This window comes from Pseudophryne corroboree, chromosome 1, assembly GCF_028390025.1.
Source record: "Pseudophryne corroboree isolate aPseCor3 chromosome 1, aPseCor3.hap2, whole genome shotgun sequence".
Classification (NCBI taxonomy): Eukaryota; Metazoa; Chordata; class Amphibia; order Anura; family Myobatrachidae; genus Pseudophryne; species Pseudophryne corroboree.
In genome coordinates this window covers 188,631,472-188,648,590 of record NC_086444.1, presented here as the reverse complement: position 1 = coordinate 188,648,590, position 17,119 = coordinate 188,631,472, and the positions used below count along the sequence as shown (strand labels likewise).

At 40.5% G+C, this 17,119-nt stretch overlaps 1 long non-coding RNA gene across 1 annotated transcript; it reads right to left on the bottom strand.

Moving 5' to 3' along the window:
- Positions 1–3,707: 3,707 nt before the first annotated feature.
- LOC135046198 (uncharacterized) lies at positions 3,708–9,766 on the bottom strand. The gene is made up of 2 exons (XR_010238907.1): positions 9,508–9,766; positions 3,708–4,871 (listed from the first exon to the last, which is right to left on the bottom strand). It is a non-coding gene; the product is annotated as an uncharacterized LOC135046198 (long non-coding RNA).
- Between the last annotated feature and the right edge of the window lie 7,353 nt (positions 9,767–17,119).

Genomic DNA, 17,119 nt, shown 5'->3' with positions numbered 1-17,119 from the left:
CCTTGATAGACGGGGTGCTTCTAAAACATCATCAAAAGAGACAAAAGCCAAATGGAAGGCCATTGCTTCCCAAGTTACAGTCACATCTGGTAATCCACAAGATCTAGACATCTTTAAAAAAAAAAACGCTATAATGACTGTAGATGTAGCACCAAAAAAAAAGTTCAAAGAACTGCACCACAAGCATGGAACTTGTGGAGGTCCTCCAGATGATTTTCATTGGGTCTCCTGGGAGGAAAAATAAAGAGAAAATTAATCCAAAAATGATTGCTTAAGTTGAAGGCATGTTACATATACTGTACTCATGATCCTGCCTCCATTCTTCCCAAAGGTATTTCTTGTAATCCTATTTTTCTTCTTTGAATTATTAAAAAAATTAGAATCTTTCTTTACATTCTTAGAAAATCACCCAACATCGGCAACTGGTTTGTCTGCTCCATGTCCTGAATGTTCAGGACAATCGGAAATAATTCCAATATGAGGCTTTCAGAAACCTGTGTGCAACAAAGAACACCTTCTGGAAGGTATTTAGAAACAACTCTAATATGCGTGCAAGAGGGTGGTCAGCTGGTGGTGGGCACCTAGGATTGAAAATGGATGTGTGACACCTGGGAGTTGGTATCACAAATGTTAACAATTTACAGGTAAGTATTAGGAAGGTTGATGCCCTGGTTGAATGTGCTACTTTATTTCTTCTGGTATTCCTCACCTGGACCTGGTGTCTGTAACCTCTAACAGAAATAAGTTTCATCAGCAACTCACAATACAGTTCCAGATATAGGCCCTCATTCCGAGTTGATCGCTCGGTAAAAATCTTCGCATCGCAGCGTTTTTCCACTTAATGCGCATGCGCAATGTCTGCACTGCGACAAGTAAATTTGCTATGCACTTAGTAATTTTACTCACGGCTTTTTCATCGTTCTGGCGATCGTAATGTATTGACAGGAAATGGGTGTTACTGGGCGGAAACAGGCCGTTTTATGGGCGTGTGGGAAAAAACGCTACCGTTTCCGGAAAAAACGCAGGAGTGGCCGGAGAAACGGAGGAGTGTCTGGGCGAACGCTGGGAGTGTTTGTGACGTCAAACCAGGGACGACAAGCACTGAACTGATCGCAGATGCCGAGTAAGTCTGAAGCTACTCTGAAACTGCTACGAGGTGTGTAATCGCAATATTGCGAATACATCGTTCGCAATTTTAAGAAGCTAAGATTCACTCCCAGTAGGCGGCGGCTTAGCGTGTGCAATACTGCTAAAATTGCCTTGCGAGCGAACAACTCGGAATGAGGGCCATAGTACACATACACTAATAATAACAACAACACAATATTTCTATATAAATTTCATACAACTGAAATATTTCTGTAAATGTTTCTCAGCTGTAAAGACTTTAGGAGATTATCACATATGGCAGTTTAGATTAACTTCAATATGTATGTTATTCACATAACCTTTTCATGCAAAGAACAAAGCACAAGAAATAACATCAACATTTGACAATCACATTTAAAATACTCTTATAATTGGGGCCCCATAAAAACCTTTTTTTGTAGCTAGCTACATTGAGTTTAGTGTACTTCTCTAGGAAAGTTAACGCATGAAATCAGTTAAAAGTCTGGGATAAATGTAGCAATGGAAAGATTACAGTACATAAATAAAGTATAGCTGGTCCTGTCCAACCATTCAGGTTTGCAACTCTTTCCTGTCTATAGGCAATTACTTTTCACCGTAACAATCTCTCCTATAACAGTGCAGCACAATATGTTTTGGCTAGTATGGGTCTATCTTGCTAGTAACAAAACACCACTACTTTGCATAGGAGAACTCCTTGCAAATGAAGAGGGGCGCTGTCTGCACCAATCAATGGAGACCACATAAATATATAATAAAATTTCATATGATTTATTTTATTTTTTTTAAAACTCAAAACTCACATATATATGCTGCAACACAGAAAGGTATTCAATCAAACAACCATTATTAAATGAACATCAGATCAATTCATAAGCTCATATATTACCCCCAATTTGCAATCCATGATTACTATAAGCCATGAAACAATCAATTAAAACTTGATGTATAGATATTTCCTGCTAATGTCCACTGAATCATATATATAAAGTGGTATGGGCTGATCTTCAAACACTAGGTGTTCATATGTCCCCAAAATTGCGTGAGATATTTTCTAGGAATATGTGCACACACTGATTTATATAATTAGATATTGTCATGCATGTTTGACATTTATATCACCTCCAGCTGGTTTCAAATTTATGGTGATCCATGATTCCACTCCCTCTGCTGGTGCTTGTTCCGTTTTAGTGCAGACTTATCTGGAGGATGAATCTTTTCACAGGCATCCACAGTGCTCCGGCTCCCTCTGCTGGTGGTTAGCTGCTATTACAGGTACACTGACGATTATGCCGTGGATCTAAACTGGATTCCAAATCACAATGAATGGAGGTGATACAGCCTGACTCAGTCAACTCGAAAACGCGTTTCTCCGCCTTCTAGCACATCGGCGGCTTCCTCAGTTCGAATGACTGTGTTTAGTGGGCCCCGTTTATATAGGCCCTGTAATTTGTAATTCCCGCGCCGGTTTGCGCATGCGCACTCGCTCGTGCGTTCCAGGCCTCACTTTCAGTCCATTCCTTTTATAGACTGCAGCGGCCATTTTAACAGCCCATACCAAACCTCGTTTTCATATCCGGAAATAGTTGAAAAATATGTCTTAGGAAACTAAGCCTCGTTTTGGGTTCCGGTGGCCATCTTTGATTTCAATAAACTACTAATGCATGTATTCCACACTTCATTTTTAAAAAGCTACCATTGTTATGAAATACATTACATTTATATTATACACATTTAACCCCTCATATTTATTGACCCATATATATACTCTGATGTTCATCCACCACCGCAATTATAATATTCTATATATGTGCATATGCGTACACCTACCCACATAGGGAAATTTATCTATATTACACATATAAATACATATACGCATGTATATGATAGATATATAGGGGGAAACTATTATTATTATCACCCCAAGACAACCAAAATTAATTAATAAAATGACCAATGCTCACCCCATTTTAAATTATAATATTAATATATCCATCTAACACATATATATATATATATACACATACACGCATGTAAACATATGTACATATATATATATATACAAAGCACGGTGTATCCTGCACTCACATCTCATAATATTAGCAATAATGGGGTGCTCCTAGTGAGAATCTCCCTAGAAGGGTGAGACCACAATAATAGAAAACAATCCAACAATGTGGAGGTGCACTCATCCAATAACAAGGTTTCAGACAGCTTCAGTTTTTCACAGTGGTTTTATTGTAGTCGATATCAGGCTTATTTCGGTCGACGTTTCGATCCTCTGCTTAGGATCTTTAAAGATCCTAAGCAGAGGATCGAAACGTCGACCGAAATAAGCCTGATATCGACTACAATAAAACCACTGTGAAAAACTGAAGCTGTCTGAAACCTTGTTATTGGATGAGTGCACCTCCACATTGTTGGATTGTTTTCTATATACATATATATATATGGGGGATATTAAATCTCTACTCCCTTATGCTCACAATGGCCCCCATATAACATCATCCATACATATGCATAAAAACAGTCTCCACCTCCATTTCTCGATACCACAAAAAGGCATATATCCACCCATATTATTTTCATATGTTATATTTTATTAAGCTCCACCGAATCATTAAGTCCCTGCGGGATCAGAGTTTTAAGATTAAATATCCAGAAGGCTTCCTTCTTACATAACCGTCTATATCTATCTCCTCCTCTATTTGTCACCGCCACCTGTTCTATTGCAGTAATCTTGATGTTTTCACTCTTTCCTTCCCCACATCCTATAATATGCCGATAAAGATGAGTATTTCCTATTTTTTTATCTATTTGACGCTTATGTTCCATGAATCTTATGTGGAGCGCCCGAGTGGTGCGTCCCACATATTGTAGTCCACTTATACACTGTAAAACATATATAATATATGTGGACCTGCAATTCATAAAACTTTTTATACTATATTATCTTGCTAGTCTTTGAAAAATCTCATTACTCGGCACTGTAACTGTAGCAATGCTTAGCTGAATATTATATTAGGTGATTGTAGGTACTATTCCAATAATGGAAGCTCTCTGCAATATACACGCTGCTGTGTCAGGCAATAACTGCTTACAACTGGGGCACTTGGTCCTGACTCGTCATTAAACACAGTATACAGTAAGCAGCTGAGGTGTGTCTGTCCTTGCTATGAGCACTCAATCACTGGAAGGGCTTGTGGTGTGTAGTTTGTGAAACAGGGCTACTGACCTGTGCTCCAAAAAGGTTGCTGTGCTCAATGGTTACATTTACTCTCTGTCTGAGACAGAGTACAACATCCGCTGCAGGTCCCTGTGATATGGAGACCTGAATCCTTTTAAGCTTTCTGTGTAACTATGACAGTATTGTTCCTTACTGCACTACAAAGTTCTGGCTGTGCACTGAGGAAACTGCAGCATGTGATATCGGACTGTCTGTTTCTGCACAAAGGTGTCTAGTGTTATTCTGCCTTGCTAGAAGAGGGACCTCCTTTGTGCCTGTCAGATTAGGAGCCTCCTCCAGTCCCGGGGACAGCACCAAAGCAGGTTAGGTACACCTCTGCCACATCTGCTCCAAGGTGCTGTTCCACTCTACCCATCCTCCTAAGATCGTCGCCGTCCAACTGCCAACTGACTTAGAACCCGGCTGTTAACTGTCCCAGAGCATGCCAGCTACAACACAGAAAGTATTCTTAATCCTTTCCCTGTCAAAGTCTCAAAGCGTTTAGCCAGGCTGCATTCTGTAGAATGAGAAAAGGGCACAGAAACAAGTTAAATGTCGGTAGAAAACCTGATGGGGTGTCACATACAAGCCGCTACAATTATGCATGTCCCTACCCATATCAGTAAACAACCTTGCAGCTGTGAAATTCAAATACATGCCCTTATTTATCAATGAGTGATAAATTTCACTGTGAGTGATAAATTGAACCAGCGAATCCGCTCTTAACTGTCATTTTTCAAACACAGTCTGTAACATGGCAGTGAGGAGCTGATTGTCTAGTACAATTTATCATTCACAGTGAAATTTATCACTCATTGATAAATAAGGGCAAGTTTTTACATGACACTACTGTATATTTAACTTAAATAACATTACAAGAAGTTCTGCCATACCTTTCAACACTACACTTTAAGTTTTAAAAAATGTACCATAAACATTAGCGACACAATCAATTTGCCATATAGCAACTGTAACATTAAATACTTCTATCAGTTACACTTTCTTACAAAAATATTGCCAGTATCTAATGGGAATAAATCCCTTTGGGCCTCTTTCCTGGTTTTCTTGATGTCTGTTGCAAAATTGAGACAAACTCTTCACCGCTTATTGGCCCTCATTCCGAGTTGATCACTAGCTGCCATTGTTCGCTGCTTATCGATCAGTTAAAAAAACTGCAAAACTGCGCATGCATATGCATTGCAATGCGCACGTGTGGCATACGAGTACAAAGAGCATCGTGGTTTTGCACAGGTTCTAGCAACGCTTTCAGTCACACAGCCGATCGCAAGGAGATTGACAGGAAGTGGGGGTTTCTGGGTGTCAACTGACCGTTTTCTGGGAGGAAGCTGGCGGTGATACAGACCAGCGAAACGCGTTGAGCCCTTCTCCTTTCTGACCACGGGCACTGCACCTGTTTTTCTGAACCATCTGGCAATCTTTGGACTTTGAATCCTCCAGGATCCTTACAAACAGCATCCATCTGGAGTCTCTGTTTATTCCCCTGCTGCTAATGGACCTCGATCTGCAATTGAGAACCAAGGGACCTTTCTTCTGAGACCATGGTAATATCTATACCCGAAACTATATGAGGATACCTTGGTGGACTGAGTCCTAGTCAGAATATCAGTGCTTATTGCCTTATTGGAAACTTAAGTGGTCTTAAGATAATTTGAGAGACTCTCAACCTTTATCATTACCCTCTTGACAATACACATGTTCTAATTTTTAGATTGATTTTAATAAATGTATGATTCATTTTTTATTTGATAAAACTGTATCCGTTCTTTATTTTGAGATCCAGCCGGCGCCAGTATTTCTTTCTGTCCCGTTTTCTGGGAGTGTTTGGAAAAATGCAGGCATGGCTGAGCGGGTATTTGACGTCATTAACGTGTCATTCGTCACAGCAATCATCACACAGAATAAGTAACTATAGGGCTGGTCTTGTTCTGCACAAAATGTGTTTGCAGCCGCTCTGCTGCACAGGCGTTCGCACTCCTGCAAAGCGAAAATACACTCCCCCGTAGGCGGCGACTACCTGATCGCAGTGCTGCAAAAAGTAGCTAGCAAGCGATCAACTCGGAATGAGGGCCATTGTGGTGTATTTGCAGTCTTTGAGATGCCACTCATGGAAGCCACGTTATGGCCTTCTTAGCTTCACTAAAGGTTATTACAGGATCTTGGAGATCAGACGTTGACATAACTGAATCTGATGCACTGGGTTTTGGGGAAACATCCAAGTCTTCTGCTGTGGCTGTGTGGATCACTTGCTCTGTGACCCCTTCCTGGTCAGCTGCACCTGAATCTGCCTGAAGAAGGTCGGCCACACTACAATTGATGTTCTCCACTCTGGTCTCACCCTCACATGCTGGCTCTGGAGGCAATTGCAGTCCATTTACAGCCTTCAGGCTCTGCTGCACTGTGTCAATTCTTTCCTTCACAATTTGCTTGTCTGCTCATCTCAATGTTTCAATTTGCTCTAGGACATCAGGATATCGTTGTGTGTCCATATGGTTTTTCTGAAAAGTATGGTGGGTATCGACTCGTCCGATCAAGTTGTGGTTGATTTGCACCTTCTGCCACATTTTCTGCTTCTTCGTACTCCACTTAACCTTTACTGTATTGGTAGCTTTGTTGATAATCACGTGGAGGACCACTGAGACGTGCATCATGCCAATAACACTTGTGATCTGCAGTGCACCGGATCACTATCAGGGACAGTTACATAAGCTGCTTGTGGACCTTGTTCACCGTCCACAACATCAAACTCAACCATTTCTCTGCTATCGAGGCTTCGGAAATATTTCCTGGAGTTGTTCTTCCTTATGGCCGTATAATTTACAAAGTCATCTTTCTCGGCGTCATGTAACCACTTCAATTTGATTCGGGACTACAGGATAAAGGTCCACATCTCTGGGCTGTCCCTCATAAATGCTCCAGTCTGTCTTTTCACTGCATTTTGCCTGTTGCTGCATGAGATTCCGCAATTGCTGTGACATATATCAGTTTTTGGGGCCTGAGCATTATGTACAGCAGCTTCTTCCAGTATGTGCGTACCCATAATTTACTGCTTTGTGATCGCTGGACAATATTTAATTTCTTGGTACCTCGATCTCTCAGGACAGAATATATATTGCCTCTGCAATGTTCCAACCACCTTAACGGCAGCTTCTTTGAAGCACATAAATTAGCTATTTGTTAACTGTAGCTGAATGAGGCATAGATATGTCTCCATGAACTCACTGTGGGACCCCTTTATAAACTGATTAATCAATATTTCATTTGTTGGTCAAACTTATGTTAGATCAATGGCCTGTAGTTCTCGAAGCGCCTCTTGTAGAGTGCAAATTCACGCAATGATTCTCCTAACTGCTGCTATCCTGTGTAAAAGGCCAATTTAAGCTCAGACCGCATTCTTGTATCCAATGTGGTAAGCTAGTTGGTTCAGGATAAGGCCTACTGTTTTCTTTTTATCTGATAGCCATAAAATCACCTCTCTCCAGGCCATTGCCTTTCAACTGCCCGATCAGTATCTCCACTTTCTGTGGCTCTGATAGTGGGTACAGGCGGAACATAGACTCTATTTTATTCCAAAATTCTGTCAATATATTCCCTTCAGAATCTTGAGCATCTCCAGCCATGGGACCCAACATAATAGGGCAGGGTAATCGGATTTACACTAGTTATGTTTGATGAATCCTCATCAGCTTGCTCATCAGATGGCGCCAAATGTGACACCTGGGAGTTGGTATCACAAATGTTAACAATTTACAGGTAAGTATTAGGAAGGTTGATCCCCTGGTTGAATGTGCTACTTTATTTTCCTCACCTGGAACTGGCGTCTGTAGCGTCTAACAGGAATAAACTTCACCAGCAACTCACAATGCAGTTCCAGATATATTACACACAGACATTAATTACCCAATATCTCTATATGAATTTTATTTAACAAACATTTCTGTAAATTTTTCTCAGCTGTAAGAATTTGAGGAGATTATCACATACTGTGTAATGGCAGTTTAGATTAACTTCAATATGTATGTTATTAACAGACCCTTTTCATGCAAAGAACAAAGCACAAGAAATAACATCAACATTTGATAATCACATTTAAAATACACTTATAATTGGGGCCCCATAAAACCTTTGTCATTTTGTAGCTAGCTACTGTACATTGAGTTTAATGCACTTCTCTAGGAAAGTTATCTCATGAGATCAGTTTAAAGTCTGGAATAAATGTAGCAACAGATAGATTACAGTACATAAAGTATAGCTGGTCCTGTCCAACCAGGCGGGTTTGTAACTCTTTCCTGCCTGTAGGTAATTGATTTTCACCGTACCAATCTCTAATATTGCAGTGCACCACAATATGTTTTGGCAAGTATGGGTCTATCTTGCTAGTCTCTGAAAAATCCCATTACTCAGCTCTGTAACTGTAGCAATGCTTAGCTGGATATTATATTAGGTGATTGTAGGTGCTATTCCCATGATTGAAGCTCTCTGCAATATTCACACTGCTGTCAGGCAATAACTGCTTACAACTGTGGTACTTGGTCCTGACTCGTCGTTAACACAGTATACAGTAAGCAACTAATGTGTCTCTGTCCCTGTTATGAGCACACTCTCTCTCTGTCAATCACTGAAAGGGCTTGTGATATGTAGCTAGTGAAACAGGGCTACTGACCTGTGCTCCAAAAAGGTTGCTGTGCTCAATGGTTACATTTACTTTCTGCCTGAGACAGTACAACATCTGCTGCAGGCCCCTGTGATATGGAGACCTGAATCCTTTTAAGCTTTCTGTGTAACTATTACAGTATTGTTCTTTACTGCACTACATTGTTCTGGCTGTACGCTGAGGAAACTGCAGCACATGATAGTGGACTGTCTGTTTCTGCACAGAGGTGCCTACTGCTATTTGATGGCTCTTATCAGTCTCCTAAAGGGTGCTGCTAACATAGAAGCTAGCTAATTTAATGTACAAAACTGCGTTCTCTCATATACCAGGGTATTTCAGGAGAGAGTCTGTGTCAACAGGATGATTCAACAATTACTGAGACTCCTGCTATTTGAAGTGTAAGACTGTATAGTCTGCAATGGGGCTCCCTGATCTCACTAGAAATGGCTATTTTGCCTCAGGGCTGACATAATCTGCTCACCACTCCTTAGACTCTCTCTGTCGGCTGCTGGACTCTGATAAGGTGCCTCTCTTCCTCCTTACTGTTCGCCGGCTGCCTTGCTAGAGGAGGAGCCACCTTTGTGCCTGTTAGATTAGGAGCCTCCTCCGTTCCCGGGGACACCAACAAATCAGGTTAGGTACACCTCAGCCTCTTCTGCTCAAAGGTGCTGTTCTACTCTACCCATCCTCCTAAGATGGCCACTGTCCAACTGCCAACAGACTCAGCACCCAGCTGTTAACTGTCCCAGCGCATGCCAGCTACAGCACATAAAAATGTTTTTAACCTTTTCCCTGCTGAAGTCTCAAAGTGTTTAGCCAAGCTGCATTCCATAGAGGGGGAAAAGGGCACAAAATCAAGTAAAATGTCCGTGGTAACCCTGATGGGGTGTCACAGATGCCTACTGGATCGTGGAATAAATAGAATTTTTTAAGATTTTCCAATAGTTTATAAAAAAAATTTTAAATCTTATTTTTTGTTGAGTAATTTTTATAAATTTTTAACATAGATACACAAACATACAGTAATACATATAACAATCAATTAAAACATTTCATTTTTCCAGGCCGATGCATGTTTAAATCCTTAAATCAATTAAACATCACATATTAGTCTTTAGGGGCATGTACAATCATAGATATACTCATGTCAACTAATACCCTAGTTAATATGTGAGAAATCTGCATTGGGTATAATGTGCTCTACATCATTACAAACTTACAATATTTTATCAAATTTCTATCCTGCTTCCCACTGTTATATCAATGTTTTAGTAACCTATATTATCTGTGTATTTACTATGTGCAAATAGTCTGACATTTACCCATACCAATTTAATGATTATTACTAAATGAATCACACTTTATATTATCATTCACTATCCAATACTATCCTATATATCACTTACAATTTATAGTGTATTTATACCTTATAATCACAACACACTATTCCTGTGATCCAATCCATACCTTTTTAATCTTATTCGAGGCTAATTACAAAATTAGCCATTATCTCACACCCTTCCAGTGCATGATTACCCATACTTTCTATATACCCAATGCAACAGCCTGCATATTGATTCCAATTTACGTGACGTGCAAGTGCCTAAGCATCCCAAACAAAAAGAAAGCTTGTCATAGACTTTAACTCACCCCATTCCCACCTAGCTAACTAGAGGGGGCCAGCTTCTTATAATAGCTAGAATGTAGCCACCAAGGCCAGATGTTTAATAATTAATTCTCTGCCTTACGAGAGACATAAACTAATTTTTCATGTGCTACAGCCAAGTTGATAAGTGAGATCCAGCTACATAATTCATGACCCTCAGGGGCCATCCATAACCTAGAGATCACCACTTTAGCAAGTGAACAAAGAATGATAGTGTATTTTTTATTGTACTTATCCATTCCATAATGTTCTAGAATACCTAAGGAGCAGAACCTAGGGGTGATTACATTTTTGGAAATACCCATATTTATTAACACCTGCGCTACTTTACTCCAAAAAGCACTCACCAACGGACATTCCCACAACAAATGCCAAAATGTTCCTAAGGCACTATCACACTTAGGACATACATCCGAGTTCCTACCTGCAAACATCATCAATCTGATCGGAGTAAGATATGTCCTATGTAATATAAACAACTTTATCTGTTGAAATCTGATTGAATTTGAGGCTTCTTGAGAAGAGGCCTGCGCCAAGTTCCACGCCTCATAACTCATTGGGCAAATATCTCCTTCTCACTTATCCTTAAGCTTGGGTAATTCATCTTTACATTGATTTTTTAACAATGTCGTATATATTCGGGAAACAACCTTAACATGACCTAGATCCCTCAGTAATGTTTTAACCGGTGAGTCCTCGATATTTGGGTAGGTATCATGAAATTGGGCAGATAATGCGTGCCTCAACTGCAAATATCTGTAAAAAAATTAAGCTGATATATCAAATTTTTCACGCAGTTGGGAGAAAGATTTTAAAGTCTGAAAACAGTATATTTGTCCAATTGTACATGTGCCTCTGGAACCCCAGACATTATCTGATAACAGAAATCTTAATTCACTCAGATATTTTGAAGTTGTAAGAGGAGTATCTGGATCTATCCCCCCAAATTCCATCACACTATTAGCCTGAACCCAAATCTTAACTGCCTAAATAATAATAGCCAGAGCTATACGAGGGACATTCCTAGACAATAATACTTGCATTGGAGTGTGCCCCACAACGACCTGATCTATTAGAACACTTATCAATCGATTTACCCGCTCATCTCCCATCCAATTCTTTATATGTACCAAGTGGGCCGCCATATAGTACAATTAAAAATGTGGAAGTGCCATCCCCCCTTTTTTTACTTGACCTATCTAAGGTATTGATCTGAATTCTTGGGCGCCATTTTTTCCCGACTAATGATGATATCAAACTATTAAGTTTCTGAAAGATAGAATCAGTTAAGTATACTGGAGACTGTTGAAAAATGTATAAAATTTGGCTAAAACTACCATCTTAACCAAATTCACACGCCCTATTACGGTCAAGGGTAATTTATTCCAAGATTTTATCCTGCCCATCAAATATTCAAATAATGGCTGTAAATTGTTTCTTATTTTTCTTTAAACAGTAGTTGCAGTTACAAGATCCACACCTGAAATTAATGGATCCAGAATTTTTTTTTAAATTGCTCCTATGGGTGAGACATCTGTTCAGGGGGAGGATCAATAAAAGTTTATCCCAGTCAGATTTGCTGCTGAGTAATCCCTTTGAATGCACTGGTCTGAGTGAAGAGACTTTTGTAGGATTTTATGGTAAAGAATATCAATTTGATAGGAATAAAGTAGCAATTTAATTACTCAATTGATTTACTAATCTCTCAAATCTATATAAAATTGAAAGCATGACCCAGGAATCTCAATTAAGCAACCCAGAGTTCAGAAGTTTTACAGACATCCCAACAACACATTGCTGTGATAGAAGATCCTGCTGATGAATCTTTAACCAGTATGGAATCACCAGTCGAGTAGGACCCAAGTATTATCCGGATTTGATTGCTGCAGATAAAGATGACGATGATGCAGATATTCACATTAGTTCCCCTGTCATAGGTTATTTTTTTATATGTCTGCCTTGTGCTCTTTACTGGTCGACACATGGCAGACATATGATGACAAACGACAGCATCAGTTGATGCAGCTAAAAGATGTCTGCGTAATGTACTGTAGGTCAATATGGTCGCCTACTGTAGCTTGCAGAAAATCTTTGCTGAACTCTATAAATAAAGTAAGATGCCTTTGATGGGCCAAAGAACAGCAATATTGGAAACTGAACCAGCGGAAAAAAGTATTTTGGACTGACAAGTCAAAACTTTAACTTTTTGAAACTAGAAGACCATCAGTATGTTTGAAGAATGGACAGAGAACGTGTGTTAGATAATTGTGTAAGTCATACAGTTAAACAAATTTGGGGTGGTTTTGGGAGCAAAGGTTGGATATTTAGCTTAAATAACATCAAGGGGTTAAATAACATAGGAGGCTGTCCTGCTGGCCACACTACCCCTCTCCTCCCTCATAATTTTTGTAGTCAAGCAAACAATTACATTAACTAATCAATTGACCGATACTTTCTTCCTTTACCTGCCTTCCACTACATACATACTGTAATCCACCTCCATTTACCTGTACTGCCCTGCGGCCTCTTCTTTTGAAAACATTCAATGTATGGGGTGGTGTAGTTTATGAAACTACCACCGTGTCTGCCACTGTTATGTTGCCATGTTTCATAGATGTGCTATATTCTTAAAGTAACTGTCATTTGTTTGTGCCGTTACTCTGTCACCTTGTTTAGCCAGCCAGCCAATGGCCTACTGTATATTGGTAAACAAAACACAAGGGTCCGTGCACATCTCTAGTGGAGAGGTGTTGCACTAACTCACCCCTCCAAATTATGGGGGTTATTCCGAGTTGTTCGCTAGCTGTTTTCGTTCGCAGCGCAGCGTTTAGGCAAAAAAGCGGCACTTCTGCGCATGCGTATGTGGCGCAATGCGCACGTGCGACGTACTTTCACAACAGCCAAAGTAGTTTTACACAAGGTCTAGCGACGCTTTTCAGTCGCACTGCTGGCCGCAGAGTGATTGACAGGAAGCGGTCGTTTCTGGGAGGTAACTGACCGTTTTCTGGGAGTGTGTGGAAAAACGCAGGCGTGTCAGATACAAACGCAGGCATGCCGGGGGAAACGCAGGCATGGCTGGCCGAACGCAGGGCGTGTTTGTGACGTCAAAACAGGAACTAAATAGTCTGAAGTGATCGTAAGCTAGGAGTAGGTCTGGAGCTGCTCAGAAACTGCATAATCTTTTTTTGTAGCCGAGCTGCGATCATTTCGTTCGCACTTCTGCTAAGCTAAGATACACTCCCAGAGGGCGGTGGCTTAGCGTTTGTATGGCTGTTAAAAGCAGCTAGCGAGCGCGAACACCTCGGAATGACCCCCTATGTGTTTCTAAGTTTGGCATTAATGCTATGCTGATATCTATATATGTTACACCATTTCCGCACCTTCTGCAAATGTACTCACCTCCCTGAAGTCCTAGGTTGGCACTGATGAAATCCCAGGGAAAATGGAACAGTGCATTCTCCTGGATATTTGCACATGTGCAGTTGAGAAGTCACTGGGAACATGGCATAGAGCAAAATTGTACCTGCTTCTGTTTTGCCTGTAATCACTTTTGAGTGATATTTAATCCTAACTGGTTAAACAGCATTATATACTTTAAAAGTACATTATGTAAATGGAACGTTCATGTGGATTATTTACACATTGCCTCTAATTTTTAGTATTTGAGCAGAAAAATCTGTGCTGCATTGATGAGTTCCTACAAGGACTCATATTGTAGGTGGGTGGATATACTGTATCATGCTCTACAAACTCAGAGGATAAGGATCATTAAGACAATGGGCTATAATAAGGACTGGCATGATGCGGTAAGCAGTGCAGGAAAGGTGTGTTAGATATACTGCAACTCCTGTCATTCATTGATCCCCCTGGGTACCCTCCCCTGATCGCTGATAACTGGACACCAGCCTCCTCTCCTCCACTAAATTGTCAGTGAATCTTAGTCTTCTTATATGTCACTTCATATTAGAAAGTTTTTTATTATATAGTTTTTAAATATGGTTTTCATGTATAATACATACTATATGCTTAATACCATTTACTGAATCTTGTATGTCAACTGCAGAGAGAGATATGCAAACATTACATCATTTACAATCATGGATTATTTTGCACATAATGCATTATGATTATAAATGATGTAATGTTGCACTCTTTTCCTGTGTAGTTGACATATAGGAATCAATGCATAGTGATTAGCATACAGTATAGTGTAGTATTTAGATTATAAAAGAAAAACAGAGAAATCAGCAAACAATGATGGATGTAAGGTAGAACTGATTACAGAAAATCAGACTGGTACAGTCTACAAAGTAGATCACAATGACCACTACTAAGTAAAAATCTGACATGTACACTGTGGTTGCCCTACACCTCATTAAATAACTATGGAGTCAATGAGTATATGATGGTTTGTTGCTCGTCACTCCGAACCTCTCAGTATTCCTATTCTTCAAATAAATCAACATAAACATTTGTTTATGCATACAATAATTGCTGGAACATCACAAATGTTCTAACCTAGCAGTTTGGCCCTCTTTCAGAGTTGGGTGTAAATGCAATTTGTTGCTTATTTTCCCTGCAATCTGGTTTTCGTTATTGCACTTACAGTATCTTGTGTATGTTCCCTGATATGGAAATGTTTGCATTTTTGAATTAGGACCTCAATGTGTATATTAACCAGTATGCAGAGCTGCATCTTTGCAAACAGAAGACCCCTATCCTTATGCTTGGTTCCAAATATGGTGGCCAATCCCGGGATTGGGATCGGTGGGATATTGGGATTTAGGTTTAAAATTGGCTGGAATTCAGTCCTGGGATTGGAGCTTTCAATCCTGGGGATTGCGGGATTAGCCAGCCCCCTTTTAGTTTCAATGCCAGGCAGCGTTGAGCCTCTTCAGCAGGCTCAGACGTTGCCCGGATCCCTCCTCCTGGCTCCCCCTGTCCCTGGCTGTGTGCACTGAGCAGCGTGACATGTCAGAGGTCACGATGAGCAGCCTCATGTCAGCTGCCACCCGGACTGCTCACACCTCACTGCACCCACCTGTATAGAGGATGGTATGTTATGGTGGGTGGGGTAGGGGCTGTGCGGGTGGGACATTGACAACCCAATCCCGGGATTGATCATTTTTCAATACCGATCCCCGGGATTGAAAAAATGGCCCGGGATTGGCCTCCCTAGTTCTAAAGCCATCAGCATTAGTGTGCACTTGAACCAGGTTTATCCTTGGTGATCCATCTGAAGGCAAGCATACTTAGTCATAACTCTGCATAACCTGCACTTCCACCAACACGCCCACACTAAATGAAGTCTACATGTAAGCTCCCCATTACCACTCAGTTACCCTCCTTCAGTTGCAAGTGGGCATTTGACTGGGACTGCACTGTCTTTATGGAAATGCTGTAATAATGTACTCCAAGAACAGTAAGTTCTGTTATGCAAATGTAGGCCTTGCAGACCTACAGAAGTCCCCATACAGAGTATGTCAGTAATCATATATTGTACCTGATGTAGGGCAGGTGGAAAAACACTGATGATGGTAATGATGGTTTTGTGTAAACCAGATATGCAGGCATACTATATGCATTTTAAGACATACAGCATTGCATATGTGGGTAACTATGCTATTTTTCTGTGCTCTCTTTTTCCAAATGATTTTCCACAATATGTTTAATTACATAGGGGCATATTCAATTAGCTGTGGGCATATTGATCTGACGGGGCTATTCAAATATAGCTGTAATTGAATAGTCCCATGCGTTACAGCCCGAGGTTACCACCCTTTTCATTGCGCAGTAAATGACCAGTAATTGAACTCAGCCCATAGTCTTTGACGGTTTTATGAGCAGATGTGCTGTAAATGTGCATACTGATTTGACCCAGCGGGCATCCAGGGAAATCTAGCTGTCATTTATGATACCTATTACTGGGTAGAGCTAATGCACTCTGAGATGGTTCTACCTGATGGGAAATGCTAAAATTAAGTGACAAAGGCCTATGGGAACATTGGGGAGTAGCAGAAAATGATGCACTGCAGGAGGAGTCACTGAATTCTCTGTGGTTTATACCTTGTCCAAACTGGTGACTTAGGCTGGGTACACACTTGCAAAAATATCATTCATACAACAAACAATATATTGGCTGGACCATCGTGTGTATAGCCGATATGTCTGTGAACTACGTCATTCACTGATATATGAGGTCGGCCCTGCAGCACAGGTGATGCCAATATTGGTAAGAGTATATTAGAAATTAGTCATTCTGTTTTTACAAAAAATAAACACACCCAAATGTAGGGGATCCAAGTGATTCCTGGGTTGGATAATCCCGTCAAGCTGAGATCCCAGAACGAAGCAAGACGCCATTTTCCAAGAGTCAGATTGCACGTGTTTTGGATTGCATAGGAAAATCCTCCCCTCACGATCCAGC